An 18,712-nucleotide genomic window follows, 5' to 3' on the forward strand; every position below is an offset into this window, starting at 1 on the left:
TCTTGTGAGGAGGCCTTGAATACACTGCTGTCTCTAATCTATCTCATAGACTTGTTGTATCTGTAAAATGAAATGACACACACACACCGCCCATGTATGCTCCTTTGAATCTGGTATACAAATGTGACGAATATATAAACAGTCACATTTGCCAATTGGCCACCCACATCAATATTAATTTAAATATTTGTAGCTTCAAGACCCACTGTTGTGGTTAAGAATAGTGTTGTGATTTCTTTATTTCTTTAAAAATGTGTGCCCCACATCACCAACATTGTTCTATTGTGTTATGAGCCACAAATATCAAATGATGATTTTTTTAAAAAAAAACCCAGTGGGAAATGTCTAAAATGTTTGCATCATCAGGGGTGTTTTTCACATTCTATTCATAGCTTTGCAAATGTCCTTTACTGGTAAATGACAGAAATGTGGAGGACATTTATGGCAGAACGTACAATTACAGGAGAAATCTTTATGCTCTCCTCAACATGAAGTTTATTAAGTAAAAATATGTGACATGACACTTCACATTTCCCTACTCCCCCACTACTTTATGGGTAGCTGCTTGTGGAAGTGTGCAAACTTGGAAGCATGATGACATCACATCACGTTTTTATTTACTTGTTCCTACCATGGTCAATATTTTCTGCATTTCCCTCTGGTTCGGGGAAACCTTGACAATCCCCAGTAATTGTCGACATTCACCAAATTACTGTGATACCTTCATATAGGTAGATAGATTTTTAAAAAGTAGGCATTTTGTTCACAAAACAGCAATTAGGATTTTAGCTGGACTTTGATCCAGACCTTTTCTGGCAGAATTCCCAGGGAAACTTAATGAATTTCGATTCTGAAAGGGGCTGCAAAAGCTGGAGTCTTAAAACGCAAAAGCTTTGTCAAAGCCAAGCAATTACAAACTTGCATTCTTCCTCCAAAAAGGCACACTTTACGCTCTGCTTGTCACTCTATAGTGCTCATTTTAATGATATATTTAGAGCCTTGTCTTACTTTGTATTCTTAGATGTAATTACCCATATTAAAAAAAAAACTCCACTCATTAGTGTTCTGTTCCACTGACTTAATTATACCCTTAATTAAATCTTGACAAACTGGGGGTCACTGTTGTGTCAGTGGAATTTGTCACTGTTTGTCAGCAGGTGTCTGGCCACATCTATTTCTGATCTCCCTGCTGCTGACGTCTGTTTAAAGAGCCTTTTTTTCCCCCAAACTGCACTGCAAATAGTTCACTTCGTGCATCTCTTTCAAAGCATCACCAAAAATGCAAACAAATGCATTTTAGCTATCTATTACCATTCCGCTTGTTTTATGTAAATGTATAAAGAAAAGGAACAGCAGGAGCCAGAGTTTTCAACAGCAAATGAAAAAAATTGTTGAAAAAACAATGGCTCCCATCTCACATCAGCGTACACAGAGCAAATGTGCAGACAGGGGAGTGTGATCACACCTGTTAGTCAGCGCACTGAACCTCTGCATGCTGGGCTTCATGCCACACACGATTGGGAACCTTTAATGATGATGGCTCCCTATCAGAAGCAGAGGCCTTGTATGTGTACAGCTTTTAAGAATGTACGGAGAGTCCTGCTGGATCAGGCCAAAGAAAGGCCCATACATTTCAGCATCCAGTTCTCACAACAGGATCCCAACTAGATTCCTATGGGAAGCCCCAATAAATGACCTAAGTGCAATAGTGCTGTCCTCATTTGTGATCCTCAGCAACTGGTATTCAGGGGGATACTGCCTCTGACACTGGAGGTAGAACATAGCCATCTTGGCTGGTAGCCCGTGATAGCCTTAACCTCTACAAAAGGACGCGAGTGGCGCTGTGGTCTAAGCCACTGAGCCTCTTGGGCTTGCCAATCAGAAGGTCGGTGGTTCGAATCCCCATGACAGGGTGAGCTCCCGTTGCTCGGTCCCAGCTCCTGCCAACCTAGCAGTTCGAAAGCATGCCAGTGCAAGTAGATAAATAGGTACCACTGTGGCGGGAAGGTAAATGGCGTTTCCATGTGCTCTGGTTTCTGTCATGGTGTCCTGTTGCGCCTGAAGCTGTTTAGTCTTGCTGGCTACATGACCTGGAAAGCTGTCTATGGACAAATGCCGGCTCCCTCGGCCTGAAAGTGAGATGAGCACCGCAACCCCATAGTCACCCTTGACTAGACTTAATCTTCCAGGGGTCCTTTACCTTTAACTTACCTATCCTCCATAAATTTATCCATGGATTTTGCTTTTGGCACCACACTATCAATCTTGCCTCTTTTCCTCTGAACAAATCATTAATATTAATGTTATTTAAATCTGTATATTACCCTTCATCTGTAGATCTCAGGGTGGTTCACAATATAAATATACAATATGAACAATACAATATTATGCAAAAAATGCATAATAAAAATAAGGACAAACCCAAACCAATAATCCCCCCCTCCCCATCCCACAACACATTTAAAAGAGTATTGAATGCTAATCAGCCAAAAACCTGGTTGTAGGGGAACATTTTCACCTAAAGGTGTATAATGAAGGCACTAGCTGGACCTCCCTGGGGAGAGCATTCCACAAATGGGAAGCCACCACAGAAAAGGCCCGTTCTCACGTGGAAGAGGCACACAAAGGGCTTCAGAGGATGATCTCAGGGCCAGGGTAGGTTCCTATCGAGAGATGCGGCCCTTGAGGTATTGTGGTACTGAGCAGTTTAAGGCTTTATAGGTCGAAACCTTCATAGGAAGTGTGCCTATGCCCAAATGGGAGGAAATGGGGAGGGTTCCAAGGGACACAGTAGTGTGTGGGGGAGTCAGCCTTCTGCGGTCCTCTTGAGTCTCTCGATTGGGCTGGTGGAAGTTTCCTGTCTGAGGAACACAGCGATATAGGAAGCTGCTTTCTACTGAGTCAGAGCATTGGTCCACCTTTCTCAATATCTTCTGACTGGTAGTGGCTCTACAGGGCTTCAGAAAGGAGCCTCTCCCAGCCCTAACTAAAGATGCCAGGAACTGGACCTGGGATCTTCTGCGGATGCTCTACCACGGAGCTTATGGCCTTTCCCCAGGCTTACACAAAGGATTTGGCTCCCTGTTTCACCTGACCCATATAGATCTCAGCAGCCCACCAGCCACCTATTGTGGTGGCATGCCAGGCTGCTTGAAATGCCAGCTCGTTTATAAATTTATCAAACTCCTCAGAGGACAGAATTTCTACAGTGTTCAGCATGCTGTATCACAAGTTGTGGAGGCCTGGGCTTGCACATGCGGCGGTGTAGGGAAGGGGAGAGGCAATCTATGTGCAGGTCAGCTTCCGTGCCAGATCATCCCCTTGCTAGGCCAGGACCCTGGAGTTTTCAAGTGAGCAGGGGGAGGTAGCTGTAACTGAGCTGCATCCTAACAGCTATCACTATCCACTTCGCATATACATATTTGAGGGATTGTTATTCGGGTACTTTACTTATGGGGAAACTAATTCCCATGTTTAGAGATATATAGTGTTCATCTGAATAATTGATCAGTCCAGTCAGTCTTCAGTCAAGTCAGGCTTGATTAATTAGCTGATGGCTTTCCAGTACATTCCTTGCAAGACACTTGCCGTCAGCTGACAATGGAGCCTTCGTTTAATAAAATATGATTATAGAAATGTACTGTAAAAAAAAAAGCTCCAGCGTAGGGAAAGGCCATCTCTGTCTACAGTCTCTGGAGGCTCGGGGCTTGATCCAAAGAACTACGTGACTAGTTCTGCAATATCAGGGTTACTCACTTTCATTTTCCATGACTACACCCAGAAAATCTAGTTGGCAATTCAGTATTATCCTAGGGCTTCTCTCTTTTCATTCTGGCAGCAGGTTTCTTTTGCTGCAATGGAAGACAGGTTGCTCTGAATTTTTATCGAGCGGCATGGGGAATTGCTTTCAGAACGAGAGTCCTCAGTATCCCCACAATGCCCCTGGTGCTTCCCATGGAGCCATTTGGATTCAACTCTAGTTATTAATTCTGGTTGGGCTGTGAAGGTCAGAAGAGTCCTCCCAAGCCCACCTCGAATTAACTAAAAATGATCCAACTTCCACTGTTGTGGGCCAAAACTTGTGGAACTGCCTCCTGACTGAGATTAGAGAAGCACCCTCCTTACTGCATGATAAGACTTTCTTATTCCAGCAGGCGTGTTAAATCTGAGCCTTGTAAAAATGTCCCTCTCCCGTCCCCACCTGCCTTTTCAGCTCACACAGCTCTTACCATCACCAGATCCTCACTCTTCTTTGCCTCCCTGAGGCGATGATCAGCGGACACAGCTGGCCCGTGACATTTTGCCACCTGAAGCAAGGCATCAAACACCACCCCCTGCCAAGGTTCATGGGACCCAAAGCCAGCCAAGCTATTTTGGTACCTGAGGCAGAGAGCGCCACAAGCACCTCCCCACTACCACCTCACCTTAGAAATTAGTAACAATTTGCTGCCCTTGCACGACAGCTAAAGCCAGCCACTGAAGTCAACTGCTTTGCTCTGGCTAGTGATTGTATTGTGCTGCAGTACAGGGTCTGGGGACCCCTGGAGAATGCAATTCTCCCAGATTTCAGTTGAAACCTCTCTGCAGACAAGTAAGGACTCTTTATAAGTTCACTTACCAAAAGAGTAAGTGCTCAGAATGGTCAAACTGCCAGTAATTATTCCTCCATAATATACAAAGTTAATATAATGCTATATGGCTGTCAGTTTAAATAACTATAATTTGCACAATGATAAATACATTTTTAAAAGTCAGAATGATTATATCAAATCTCTTGGGTATTTTTTTTTTCCATGAAGGCCTGTTGTATTCAGGGTAAACTTCAGGTTTTGTGGGAGGGGGAAGTTGCTCTCAGGTGAGCCTCCTTCTATTTTGTTGGGTCCTGGTAGCAGCTCGTGACAGCAGCAGTATCACTGTGGGGCATTGTGGGAAATTAAAATGGCAGCTCCCCACTGCTTCATGCTTTTTAAAAGGTGTAATAATAGGGCTCTGTTGAGACTCCGGCAGTTGCTCAAGGATGCCACATACTGGTTATTTTACACACAAAAGGAAGTTTCATCTCAATTGTTGCATTCAGACAATCCTCCAAACCGTGGGAAGGAAAATCATGAATGAGGAAGGTGCTTGCTTCTCATTCTATCTCCTCCCCTCATCACACATGCATGACTTAATTCATTACCTCTTGTTTCAACCAAACGCCCATTTGCTGTGATATGTGAACTGGCAAACTATGATCTGAGCATCCTTCCTAATCAGGATTGCAAACTGGGATCAAACCAGTTCAATTGTGCCTCAGCTGGCAGTTCATTAGGTGTCCCTTGGCAAGCCATTACTGATCAACCTCAGTTCTCCCAGTACTGCAGCAGACACTAACATATCTTATGAGTTGTTCAAAGGAATGTTGAGATACTACACTGGAACTGAACGCTCAAAAGTGCTATATAAATACTAATATTGTAATTCTAATGAAAGTCTGCTATTCAACTCAGTCTGCATCAGCAAAAGATATTGTAGAAAAATATATTATGCAGTCTGTGTAAGGACAATGAGGGATCAGAGTCAAATACAAATTGAGATATTTTTTCATTATTACTGCACAGTGGTCTCTTGTGTGATAACCCAAGAGTTCAAATACAGATCCCTATAGTGTTGTCTAAGGATCTCAACATTTATATCTTGATTCTACAAGAGTGGTATCTTAAAATGCATATAAGGGGAATAAATAATGTATATTTGTTAAACAAATTATCATTTCTTCGCTTAGGCATGTGAACTGGTCACAAGGAAAGATCATATAAATAAACAATGAATTGTTAAGCTAAATGGGATGTCTACGGCTTTTTTTTTTCAGTTAAAACTAAATTAGAACCATTATGCAGGCTTTCAGATAAACTCACCAAGCTCTTATCTGTACAAAGCTGATAGATCTGCCATTATTCTTAGTGAAAAACAGAAGTTATATCATTCTGTGTCATTAAAAATGCATTAATCCTTTTTAGTAACCTTCCTCTAATTCATTGATTCAATTATAGTCTGAAGGATAAAGACATTTTGCTTTAATAAAAATACAGTATTAAAGATGGTATTTTATACACAAGAGGTGTATTCGTTAGAGATCTCAAATGGAAGGGAAATACTAAGAAACACAAAAATATAAGTTGAAAAAATAAATATAAAACAGAAACGCAATCCATGGTGGGTTTTGAACTGGTGACCTAAGGAATGCTTGTGGGGATTTAGCCTGTTACTACCAATAGTTTTGACTAATGCATGAAGACCAAACCTCCTTGCACCAATGGGCCATAGTAGATGATGCCATACTCCCTAGCATAGCCCTGTTACAAACTTCCAGGGCAGAGTTACTGATCTAAGCAAATAGAAGATCCGTTCCCATTGAACACAATTTGGGCTTGTTGTCAAGGATTAAAGAGCTGGGTCTGACATTAATTTTCATTGAAGGTATAAACCCAGGACTTAGATGATGGTTTATGATTCTGATGAGCAGCTCCAAAATTGTTCATTTGTGGTTGTGCTTTTAAATATTTGTATGAGCCATTGCATGTTGAGCTTTCAATGTTGCAGTAGTTAATGTGTAAAAATTATTATGCTATCTACAGATGTGCATGGTTTTAGTGGCAAACTTCTGTGGGAGCATACTTAATTGCCATTTAGACACATGTAAAGCCTTTACACCCAGATTGGGCTCAGGAAATCCATTCTGTTGTAGGGTTGGGGTGTTGTTGTTTTTTGCATCAATTGATTTTTGGATCAGATCCCATTAAAAGTTAGTAAATTTTAAGCCTTGGTACTAATGATCATGATCCCCCCCAAGGAAGTGGACTAATATGTTTTGGTGGGCCCTCAGGGCTTCCTTGTGTGAACCTAGTGATAGGTTACTCATATCTATCTATCATCTATCTATCTATCTATCTATCATCTATCTATCTATCTATCTATCTATCTATCTATCTATCTGCATCCATATATATGCATGCATCCATATATATATATATATATATATATATATATATATATATATGTAAGCAATATGTATGTACGTGAAACTAGGATCTGTATTAATTCATTTATTATTTTACGTTCATGGTGAAATATGCAAAACTATATATTAGCTTTAGCTATTCAGGCTGATGTTTAGGAATGTCATAAGGAATGTCCCAGTCTCTGCTTATGGGTCTGAAATAATATGCTTGTATTGCGCTACTTTTGTTATATTATTAAAATGCATTTTTTCTTTTTAAATTAGTAAATTAGCCTTGGTACTAATGCTCGCAATACTCAAGGGAAGAGGGCTGTTATGTTTCTATAGTCACTCGGAGCTGTGTGAACTCAGCAGAACCGTAAGAAACACAGTTGTTATCTGACATCACAGTTTTATCCATATGGAAATTTTCAGGAGCTTCCCCCACTCCCCAATAACATCATTCAAGCTTACATTTTTTTCCCTTTTTTATTTTTATCATTTAATTATTTGCAATATTAATAAAAATTACATCTTCTTTTGTGCTTGTTTTTTTTTAAAAAAAACCCCTACAAGAATGGGTTAGGAGACAGCCACAGGAGAACAGCAAGCACAGTCACACACACACAGTAACTTATGGGTAAAAGTGTGCATTTAGGTCTAGCTAGTATTTATCTATGGCCATTTTCAGGCTGATCCACACTAGTATTTCTGCTGATCCTTTTTTATCTTTACATGTACTTCTCAACAATAAAACAGATTTATTAAAAGCAGTAACCTGAGGTCTTCATTCAGACACGTGGTTTGCAGTACTGCAGATAATTTGCACTGCAGGGCAGAGGTCACTCTCTTACCGGTCTGTTAATGCAGTTGCTCTGGGATAAAATCAATCTCCATACTTCATTGCAATGATCTAATAGTTCATTGGCACTTCGCTTTGTAGATTGATTAGCTCCAGTGTGGAAAATGATTGATAGATTTCTGATCCTTAGGATTCTGCTTGGGTCAAGAGTAGCAGAGGCTTTTACTACTGCATTTGAATAACCTACATGTAAAAGTGTTGCAGCATAGAAGACCTTGATTTGATTTACATTCACTACAAGCAAGACACACTGATATTTTAGTGTTTAATTTTGGTTAGTTCTGCAAAAGCTGTGACAACTTAGTAGTTTCTGAAACGTACAAAGGAAATACATCGAGAGCCAATGAGTTAATTTTAATATTTTAGTTGTATGCATCAAACTAAAATGCATATTGGTGATGCCATGCAAATGCTGGCTGTATTTCTGAAACACCAGTTCATATGCGCTCTCTTCTCACATTTCTCCAGCACATCTGTGGCTGCTAATTGTGAAAGAAAACTATTGTGTCAACTGGCCTTTCAGACTCACATGAGCAGAGGAACAATGTATTAGGATATCCTTTAATTGTCTTGTTTCCTATTTATTATAATTTATTGAAATATTAAAAACCCATCCTTCATCTATATAGATACCAGGGTGGCAGGACAACACATAATATAAATGAACCGTACAATAAAATTATCAAACAATAAAACCCCACAGCAGAAGAAATGGAGGCAGCTTAGAACAAAACAACAGGAGCAAAGCAGAACAGCAAAACACTTAAAATACCCAAGCAAATAAATAACTCTTGATCTGTTGCCAAAATGATTGGCAGGGTTAGTGATGGTCTTGCTGCTAAACAGAGGGCAGTCTACAGATATGCTGCCACCCCAGAGAAGGCCCTCTCCCATGTTATGACTTAATTCACAGACAATAGTTCCCCCTCATGGTCAGGCTGGTATAGGGAGTGTTTCTTCAGGTGCTTGAGTACCATGCCATTCAGGGCTTTTAAGAAATAAGCAGCCAAACCTGGAATTGGGCTCAGAAGTTGCCAATCTAGCTCTTTCAGAATCTAGGTAACATGATTTCTATGGAGGCGCAGGTTGCAACTGCGGCAAAGGCGGCATTTTTCCACCTCCGCTGTCCTAAGCAGCTGGTCCCTTACCTTTCTCGCCCTGATCTCGCCACAGTGATCCATGCGACAGTCACCTCCAGGCTTGTTTACTGTAATTCGCTCTACAAGGGGCTGCCCTTGAAGTTGACCCAGAAACTCCAGCGGGTGCAGAACGCCGCAGCAAGACTCCACATTCATCCAGTGCTACGGCAGCTGCACTGGCTCCCAGTGGAGTACAGGGTTAGGTTTAAAGTGCTGGTTTTAACATTTAAAGCCCTATACGGCCTAGGACCCTCGCATTTACAGGATCGCCTCTCCTGGTACGCCCCATGGAGGACCTTACGGTCCACAAACAATAATACTTTGGAAGTCCTGGGCCTCAAGGAGGTTAGACTGGCCTCAACCAGGGCCAGAGCCTTTTCAGCCCTGGCCCCAGTCTGGTGAAACGCTCTGTCGCAAAAGACCAGGGCCCTGAGGGATTTGACATCTTTCCGCAGGGCCTGCAAGACGGAGTGTTCTGCCAGGCCTTCAGTCCGGGCCCAGTCTGACCCCCTTCTTTCTATGGGACCCTGTATGTAAGTGGTTTCCTTGGCTCTTTCTATCAGCCCATATGGGATCAGCACGGGTGGTCAGGCCTGGTGAACTTTTAATTCCTTACCCCTACGGTTATGATTCATGTGTTCCCACTTAATTTTATTTTGATTTCGAACTGTATTTTAAACTAATCGTTTGATTTTGTGTTTTTAATGTATTATATATTTGGTGTTAGCCGCCCTGAGCCTCAGCCGGGGAGGATGGAGTATAAATAAAATATTTATTTATTTATTTATTTATTTATTTATTCATTCCAGCTAATTGACATTCTGGAAGCAGCACTGTACACAACTGAAGCTTCTTATTTGTCTTCTAGGGCAGCCCCACATTCAATGCACTGAAGTAATCCAGTTCAGAGGTTACAAGAGCATGAGTCACTGTAGAAGGTCTATCCTATGCATTGACATTTTTGAAGCCATATTTTCCTATGTATCTCTGTTAACGAGAGCTAGAAACCTATGCAAGGTTTTTGATGCCAGAGGTCACAGTTCTAACAGGCAATGTACATTGCCTCCCTCCCCATATGCAATTTTATAGTAGGAACATAGGCGCCGACTCCATGGGGCTTGAGGGGGCCCGAGCCCCCTCAAAAATTCGTTTGGGGGGGCTCCGCCCCCCCAATAATCTCCGGCGCCCCTCCAGCAGAGCGCCATCGCCGCCCCTCCCCCAGCCCAAAATGCACAGGGGGGGCGGGCTGCATGCCTCCTGCCCTCCCTCCCGAGCAAAAGCTCCACCCAATTTCCTTTGGAGCTGATTAATAGGCGCAGCACGCTCTCCCCTATTCGCTCACGAGGAGGCGGCGCCACTTTATTTGCATATTCATGAGCTTATTTATTATTCATGAGCTTTCCCGGGCCCCCCCAATATTTTTTATAAGTCCGCGTCGCTGAGTAGGAAAATGCCTGGCATCTGCTGCTGTGGGATCACTGGCCCAATAATTGTGTGGTAGCGACAGGCCAAATCCAGGAGTGCAAGCTGTACCATTTTGCATCCCCGCAGAGGCCTCTGGAGTACTGAGTTCCTGGAATAGCAAGTTCTGATTGAATTCACTGACAGCATTTAATGTATGCTGTGGGCGGGGAGGGGTTAATCCTTAAGCAGGCCAGCTTTTTCTTCTTCTTAGCCTCAGCTAAGAAGTGAACTCTAGAAGCGGGCTGTCAGTCAAACGCAACAGCGGAATTGGCCTGCATATATGTTTTCCCAGAAGCAATAAGAAACAGAGCCAAGTTCAGTGGTGGCTGATGCGGTGGTGCAGAGATGGTCACCACCGCTGAATGGCAACTGAGAAGCGGGAGTGCTAGAGGCAGCAGTGCTAAAGTTAGTAGTGTAAAGATGTGCAGCTGTTGACTGGCTCACAGCACCCATGCATGTGGGCATGCAGGCCAATGAATGGCCAAAGACATTAGCATATGCAATGTTTATGCAAACAGATATCTTCTCTCTCTCTCTCTCTCTCTCTCTCTCTCTCTCTCTCTCTCGGCAACAGTTTTTCTTTGGGGGAGATTCATAAGTGGCCTGGGACTCCCCCCCCCCCCACTTTGTGAATTTGACACTTATGGCACATAGCACAATCAGTAGAGCTACTGATTTCAAGTCATTTGAGGGTAAATGCTAGCAATGTATACTGTGGTACCTCGGGTTAAGTACTTAATTCGTTCCGGAGGTCCGTTCTTAACCTGAAACTGTTCTTAACCTGAAGCACCATTTTAGGTAATGGGGCCTCCTGCTGCTGCCACGCCGCTGGAGCACGATTTCTGTTCTCATCCTAAAACAAAGTTCTTAACCCAAAGTACTATTTCTGGATTAGCGGAGTCTGTAACCTGAAGCGTATGTAACCTGAAGCATATGTAACCTGAGGTACCACTGTATTTGCCCCTTACTCCAGCAAAACGAAACAACAAAAACATTTTGGAAATGTTTCTCTTTTACAAAAAGTTCTTTGAATGGAGTATGCTTCCCATTTCCAGCATTGCAAACACACACACACACACACACACACACACACACACACATATACACACAGAGTATTGACTGCTACTACCCCTTCACAACAAGGCTACCTTCGCTTTTCTCACTCTGTGAATGGGATATCGCAGCCAATTGTAAAGTGAGGCTAATGGAGTGGAGTGTTCAAGAGAACTGAACTTTGAACCACTGAAGCAGGAAGTTCAAATCTCGCCTCTACTGTGAACCCCTTCTAAGTTATTAAAAGGCAACCACCACCACCACTCCCTTTAAGCTACAGATTTGTAATATAGTGAACATACTACAGTATTGACTTCTTTTACATGGTAGTTGTCAGTATTATTGAAACCGGACTATGCATGGGATGGAATAAGGTGGCAGAGGCCTGAGGTGATCAAATGGACTGTAGCCCCTCAAATTTTTTAATGCTCCCCAGCATAAAAAAGAACTCTCTGTACATATAAAATTAGCATAGCAGGGAGAGAGTGTGTGTCTGTGCATTTTGCTTGCAGGTTTTTATAAGAAAATGCTCACAATTAGCATTCCTCACTTGTAGCCTAAATTGGAAGATGCCACTCATCCACCTGGGTATTCCATCTCCTTATTCTGCTGCATGTGTAGACCAAGCTTGAGATACTATATTCATTTTATTTTATTTAATGTATTTCTTACCTGTCCTTCAACCTAAATTTCCAGGAGGGTGTACAAAAGAATAAAAATTGACCTGAAGTGTCCAATGCGTTCTTGACCACAGGATTTTGACCCCAAAATTAGCACACAAAAAAACCCTAGGAAAACCCTCTGAAACCTTGCAAAAAGCAAACACAGAAGGAAAATAGTATTTCAATAAAGCACCTATGGTAGCGCAATGCAATATGTAATTACCGTATATACTCTAGTATAAGCTGACTTTTCCAGCACATTTTTTATGCTGAAAAAGCCCCCCTTGGCTTATACTTGAGTGAGGGTCCTTTCGGGCTGCTCCTTCCTCCACCACCACCCTTGCCGCTGTCGGCGGCAGAGGAGGAGGAATGAGCAGCCTGAAAGCAGACATTTTGGGCTGCTTGTTCCTCCGCCACTGCCACCACCAGCCTCTCCCTCTTGGGTAGGTAGGGGGACGGGAGGGGCTGGGGGGGGAGAGAGAAGCCCCCTCTGCCATGTGTGCATGTGCGCACACACACACGCACTCTGGCCCACCAGGAGATTTGTGGTGTGGTGAACTGGCTTATACTCAAGTCAATATGTTTTCCCAGTTTTTTGTGGTAAAATTAGGTGCCTCGGCTTATATTCAGGTCGGCTTATACTCGAGTATATACGGTAATTGCAATGCAGTTAATATAGTATGGACAGTTATTTGTGTATAATAAATTATTTCCCTAGTTAATTGGGTAAAAGGCAGATCAACTGAGAATCGGCAGCTAGCCTTGTTAAACACATATCCTTCCTTACTACCTTTCAAACTGAAACACAACATAAGGCTGGACCACAGAACCGTGAGTGGAAAGAGTAAATATATTACTATGGGTCCATGAACTGTTGCGCAAGCTACTGGAAGATTTCTAGCAATGGCATAATGTACAAATGTGTGTATCTGAGAAACATGGTGAATAATCGAAGACACAGGTTGTAGCATTTAAACACCATTGGTCTGTAACAAAGTATTGACAAAGAGCTCGTACGAAGTCTTGCAAAAAGGGCTTTTGTAAATGGAAGAACATTTCTGGATCAGGGGTCACTTTTAGAATCATAGAAGAGTTGGAAGGGACCATGAAGATCATTTAGTCCAACCCCCCTGCAATGCAGGAATTTTTCACCCAAGCCTAAGACCCTGAGATTAAGAGTCTCATGGTCTACCAACTGCGCTATACCTCTCAGCAGTACTCATTTGCTAGTCAGGAACAGAGCACATTTGCATCCAAGCTATATAGTCTGTTGTAAGTTCTTTGCCCCTTTGCTTTTGTTTTAAAGTGTGTGTATTTGTGTGTGTATGCATGCACACACACACATACACACAATAATGACTTGAGGTGCTATACTTGAGTATCTGCTTTGCCTCAGTCTCCACAGCCATAATGGAAAATATCTAATTTCCACAAGATGTGAATCAAGGGACCCGGCAAGGAAGAAGCTAGGTTAAAAATGATAACATACTATTTAATTTTTTGAGTTGCATTCCCAGCTGCAAAATATCTGAGGATCAGCTGATCAAAAATTAAACTGTTCACATACACGTTCATTCATAAATGTTCCAGACATAATGCTTCATATATAATGTATTGATTATAATTAAGGAAGTAAACAGCACAGTTTCAACTGTAGTGTATTTATGGAAATCCACATATTGTAAATATTTTATTAAACGCCAACAAAAAGTTGTTTTCTACATTGTGAATAACACTCTAAACTGCCACTTAGGGCTGCTCCTCTTACTGTTTTGAAAAACCACCCTTGTGCCTTCAAATGTAAAAATGATACGTGGGGAGTATATGTTTTTTAAACAAGTAATGTGAGGAGAGCAACACATGCATATACTTCTAAATGTTTCTACATATTCAGGCCTGGGTACACTGCCTGCACATAAACACACACACACACACACACACACACACACACAATCTACACTCTAGCAATCCACATTCTTTAGTTTTTGTGAAATTTCCAGTGAGAACTTAAGGCAAACTTTACATAATTTATTGAAACCAACTCCAGCTTGAAAAATAGCAGTGAGGAACAGTGATATGATTGCACTTGATAAATTGCCAAGCAAGAGACCACTGAATAATATTTGTAAAGACAAAACACTAGTGACCTGTGGTGTCAACAGAGAATTCAGTCAAACGCATTCATAGTCTATTGATGTCTATCGTGTAATCATTGAAACAATATATTCAGAATAAATTCATCACTGGTATTTTAAAATTCTCTCGCACCCTCACCCCTAGCCTGTTCTCAGGCATATGTCAGTGTAGATTGTGCAGAGACCCTAGAACACCCAGGATTGTAAATAAACCTCATTTGACCCAGTTCTGATTTCATGCTATACTGAAATAAACAGACAAAGTACATTGTTAGACATGATGAAACAATAATTAAGCCTATTTTATTGTTTGCATATGACAGGCAAAAGTTAAGATGACTTGTAGTAAATGACTGTGGGATTTTCTTATTTTATTTAATTAGATTTCAATTTTAAAAATAAAAAATGTCCAGTGACGAATACCTTAGATTTATTAATTTATTATGGCACCAACTTTCATAGACTAGAAACAACTTCAGCAGTTTGTTTCATCACTATATAGGACCAAATCAGCCTAAATCCTGACAGTCTCTTTCAGTTTATTTTACGGCCGGAATCCACAACATATTACCAGTATATGAATTGAGAGCTAAATGACACAACCGCTGAGGCAGTTAACTTAGAATCATAGTATTGGAAGGAATTTCAAAGGTCATTACCAACACAGGAAATCTACTTTTACAGAATTCCTAATAATTGACCATCCAGCCTCTGTTTAAAAGTCCATCTTTTTTCAAAAAAAGTCTTTTTTAAAATCTCCAACCACTTTCTTCTGCAGTCTGTACCACTCTTTCCTTAAAGTTTAGTCTAGACCCTTTTTCTTGTAATTTGATCCCATTGCTTTCGGTCCTACCCTCTGGAATGACAAAATCAATTTGTTCCATCATCTACCTGAATATTTGAATTCTAATATTTGAAATATTTGAAGGTAGCTGTTTATATCACCTCTTAAATGATCTTTTCTCCAGGCTAAAAACCCCAAACTCTTTCAACCTAGTCTCCAGGCATCTCACCATTTTTGCTGACCTTCTCTGGAGACATCCCAGTTTGTGCATATATTAAAATGTGGTGCCCAGAACTGGACACAGGTGTTCCAGGTGAGATTTGACCAAAGCAGAATAGACTAGTACCATTGCTATATTTCCTCCTGGCACTATGTGACTACAGTGATCTCCCTGTACACAGATAACTAGCAAATCAGGAAAAGGTGAGGCTAGAGCTCTTACCTGTAACACGCTCTTTTTTTATGCATAATTTTCATTTCATTTTGTTATTGCATGGAAAACATTCAAGCATTTTTTAATGATGAAAAGTCAACAAGAGCTACATACCCCATAACTCTCTTGTTTATGTAATTCACAGCTCTAATTCATCTGAAATTATTTCATAATTTCACATAAACATTTGTGGTTCCATTGTTGACGTAAGTGGAATTACTGAGCTAGGAAAGAGTAACATGACAGAGAAAGAGCTTTCAGGACGCAGCTCTCAGGAGAATGCTTGCAGAGCATTTCTACAGAACAACACTTGTAATCTCTTTGATAAAGAATAGGTCCTGCGTTACCGGTATAATTTTCAGCAGAAATCTTAAAAAACCTGCCTTTTTAACAACAAAAAAGGAAAAACCCTGGAAATTACATTTATAATTCATCAGAAATGATGCTGGGTGTCAAACATGAATAACCTACATGTGATCTAGCATGCAAAGCAAAAAATAGAAAAAAAATTCCACCCCAAGTCCCATAAAAGCCAATTTTTAAGTGCCAGGTACTCTGTTTGATGCTTTGAATAATGCAAATATCTAGTGATGACCTTATTTTCTTTCCCACTTAGAAGTCATCTGTGGGTTTGTGTGAAATGCTGAGAACTTGTATTTGTCTACTCTTCGGGAGTTCAGAAACCCTGTTGAATATTAGCACACTGGAAGGAGGCGGTGGTAGGAGGAGGATAAGCTGTCTTGGGGGAAGTTGGCTCTACTCCGCAGGTTACCTAAGCATTTTGTAAGGAAAGGTTGGACTAATGACAGCTTGTAGTTGTTTGGCATCCATGTATCTGGACCTTAGTTGTGTGTGCTAATGGATGGAATGGTGTGGCTGCTCACCATTGATCATATGAGTGTCCAAATCAAGCCCTTAGGTCAAACAATGGTGTTTATTCTAAGGTTATCAGATTTTTTTCAATGAATCTGGGGACACTTTTTAACTTCAACAGATTTTGTATGGGGACTGATTTGTAAATCCAGGGACTGTCCCCGGGAAATAGGGATGTCTGGTAACCTTATCTAGAGGAGGAATGAGGAACCTGGGCCCCCCCCCACGTTGTTGAACTCCAACTCACATCAGCCCTAGCCAGCATGCCCAATGGCCAGTTGCAGTCCTACAACATATGGAGGGCCACAGGTTTACCAATGCCTCAGTCTCATAAACTGCTTGTTGACTATCTACAAGCTTCTGGGGTTATTCAGCAAGTCTCTGGGGATACGCAGGCTGGCTATAGTAGGAGTGTTGCTTTAGGGCTCCATGCTGACCGCTATGGTCTGGATGTTCATCCCTGCCAGCCCACTGTGATCCTGGTTCCCATATGTATCGCCTTGACCCACTTACTACAACATCTGGGGACCCAAGGTTGAAGAACACTGGCAAAGAAGACATGCTTGAGAGTATAAGTTAGTCATTTGCCTTGAGTCCTGCTCCTGGGACTCGCTCTGACCAATGGGCCTTGATCCAAGTCCCTTCTGCTTGTCCTGTCATAATTGTGCTAAAAAATTCAGGAAGGAGAATTGTGGGTCAGCCAATTGACATGGCTGATAGACTCCAAGGCAGGGGCAGTGCTGGCCTGAGTGACTTGAATCACATGATTCCTTTCTACAGGCAGTGCTAGTGCACTGTAGCATGATATAGCACAAAGGGCGGGGTAAAAATAAATTATTATTATTATTATTATTATTATTATTATTATTATTATTATTATTAGCACTGCATGGATGCAGCACAACCACTTGGGTGGCATGTGACTTGGTCCTCCCTTGCATTTCCATGTTAACATGGTTTTGCCACTGCAATGCACCCAAAGAAAATTCGCAGTGAGTACTCTGCCCCACCTGATGGAACACTGAAACACTCATCTATTTTAATGGCACCAGAGTGACAGGCTGAGGGTTTGATGCAATATAGGATCACAACTGATGCAGCAAAAAACTAGAACCACAAGGCATGGCAAAAGTGCTTTCCACTTCGGTGATTGCTCCATTGAATCCAAGTCCCATATAAACATCTGGTATGCACCAAAATTCTGTAGTACAGTGGTACCTCGGGTTAAGTACTTAATTCGTTCCGGAGGTCCGTACTTAACCTGAAACTGTTCTTAACCTGAAGCACCACTTTAGCTAATGGGGCCTCCTGCTGCCGCTGCGCCACCGGAGCACGATTTCTGTTCTCATCCTGAAGCAAAGTTCTTACCTGAAGCACTATTTCTGGGTTAGAGTTTGTAACCTGAAGCGTATGTAACCTGAAGCATATGTAACCCGAGGTACCACTATACTTGATAACAACGTAAAGTGCAGTTATAACTGCACGATGTTCCATTCTCAAAATTAGATCATCAAAAATAAACAGGGAAAATGGAACTGTGCTTGTTGAATATTTCAATATGTTCTGTGTGAATTTTTTATCAGTGTTGTTGCCAATGTTGTTTGCTATTGCTGGTAAAAAATGGCTTTTGTATTGGTCTACCCTCCCTCATTGATAACACTACTACAAAGGTTTTTTTATTCTTTTTAATTTTTCAGATGAGTAACTAACATTTCTGAAATAACATTTCTGAGATAGACTTAGCTCTAACCACAATTGATAACATGCTTTTGGGTTTCAGTATCAACTGAGACTTGATGCTGTGTGTTACTGAAGTCCTTGCCAAATTCCAGCAGAATTCTCTGGGAACACATTCCAAAAAGCCTGAGTCTGTGTAGCTTGGACATGTAGGTTTTCAAACAATGAGTAAACTGACACCACAGTGCATCTGATGGTCTTCTGCCAATGTTCCTTCATTTGTCAATGTACCATATCCAACACCAAGCCTTCAGTGCTTCTTGTACTTCCTTTCACTGGCTGTTACCTGCTTCTCTCTTATACATTCCTTCTATCAAGCCTTTCTGTTGCCTCTATTTTGCAAAGCCAGCAGAACTGCATATATACAAAGACAGTGCTGGGAAGAGAAGCTGCCACAGATGTGCTGTTCTTTAGAGAGGGTGTGAGCGATGGCTGCCTTTTGAGGAGCAAAGAACACAAAGTAGACTTAGCTGCATTAGGGAAATACAAATGATGACACTCTTCTCCCACATGCATAAGAAAACTCCTTATCAATAGTTAAGTTAGTCTGCAAATCCACGTTGGAAAGCTCATTTGCAATGGGCTTTTAAC

General features: G+C 41.5%; 1 protein-coding gene and 1 long non-coding RNA gene across 9 annotated transcripts in view; one reads left to right on the top strand and one right to left on the bottom strand.

The window, feature by feature from the left end:
• Positions 1-18,712, top strand: part of NR5A2 (nuclear receptor subfamily 5 group A member 2) — a 113,280-nt gene that overhangs the window by 54,687 nt on the left and 39,881 nt on the right. The gene's annotated exons all lie outside the window — the stretch shown is intronic.
• The window catches only part of LOC128415392 (uncharacterized), a 126,795-nt gene that overhangs the window by 16,025 nt on the left and 92,058 nt on the right, over positions 1-18,712 (bottom strand). The window lies entirely within an intron of this gene.

Source organism: Podarcis raffonei, chromosome 6, assembly GCF_027172205.1.
Source record: "Podarcis raffonei isolate rPodRaf1 chromosome 6, rPodRaf1.pri, whole genome shotgun sequence".
Classification (NCBI taxonomy): domain Eukaryota; kingdom Metazoa; phylum Chordata; class Lepidosauria; order Squamata; family Lacertidae; genus Podarcis; species Podarcis raffonei.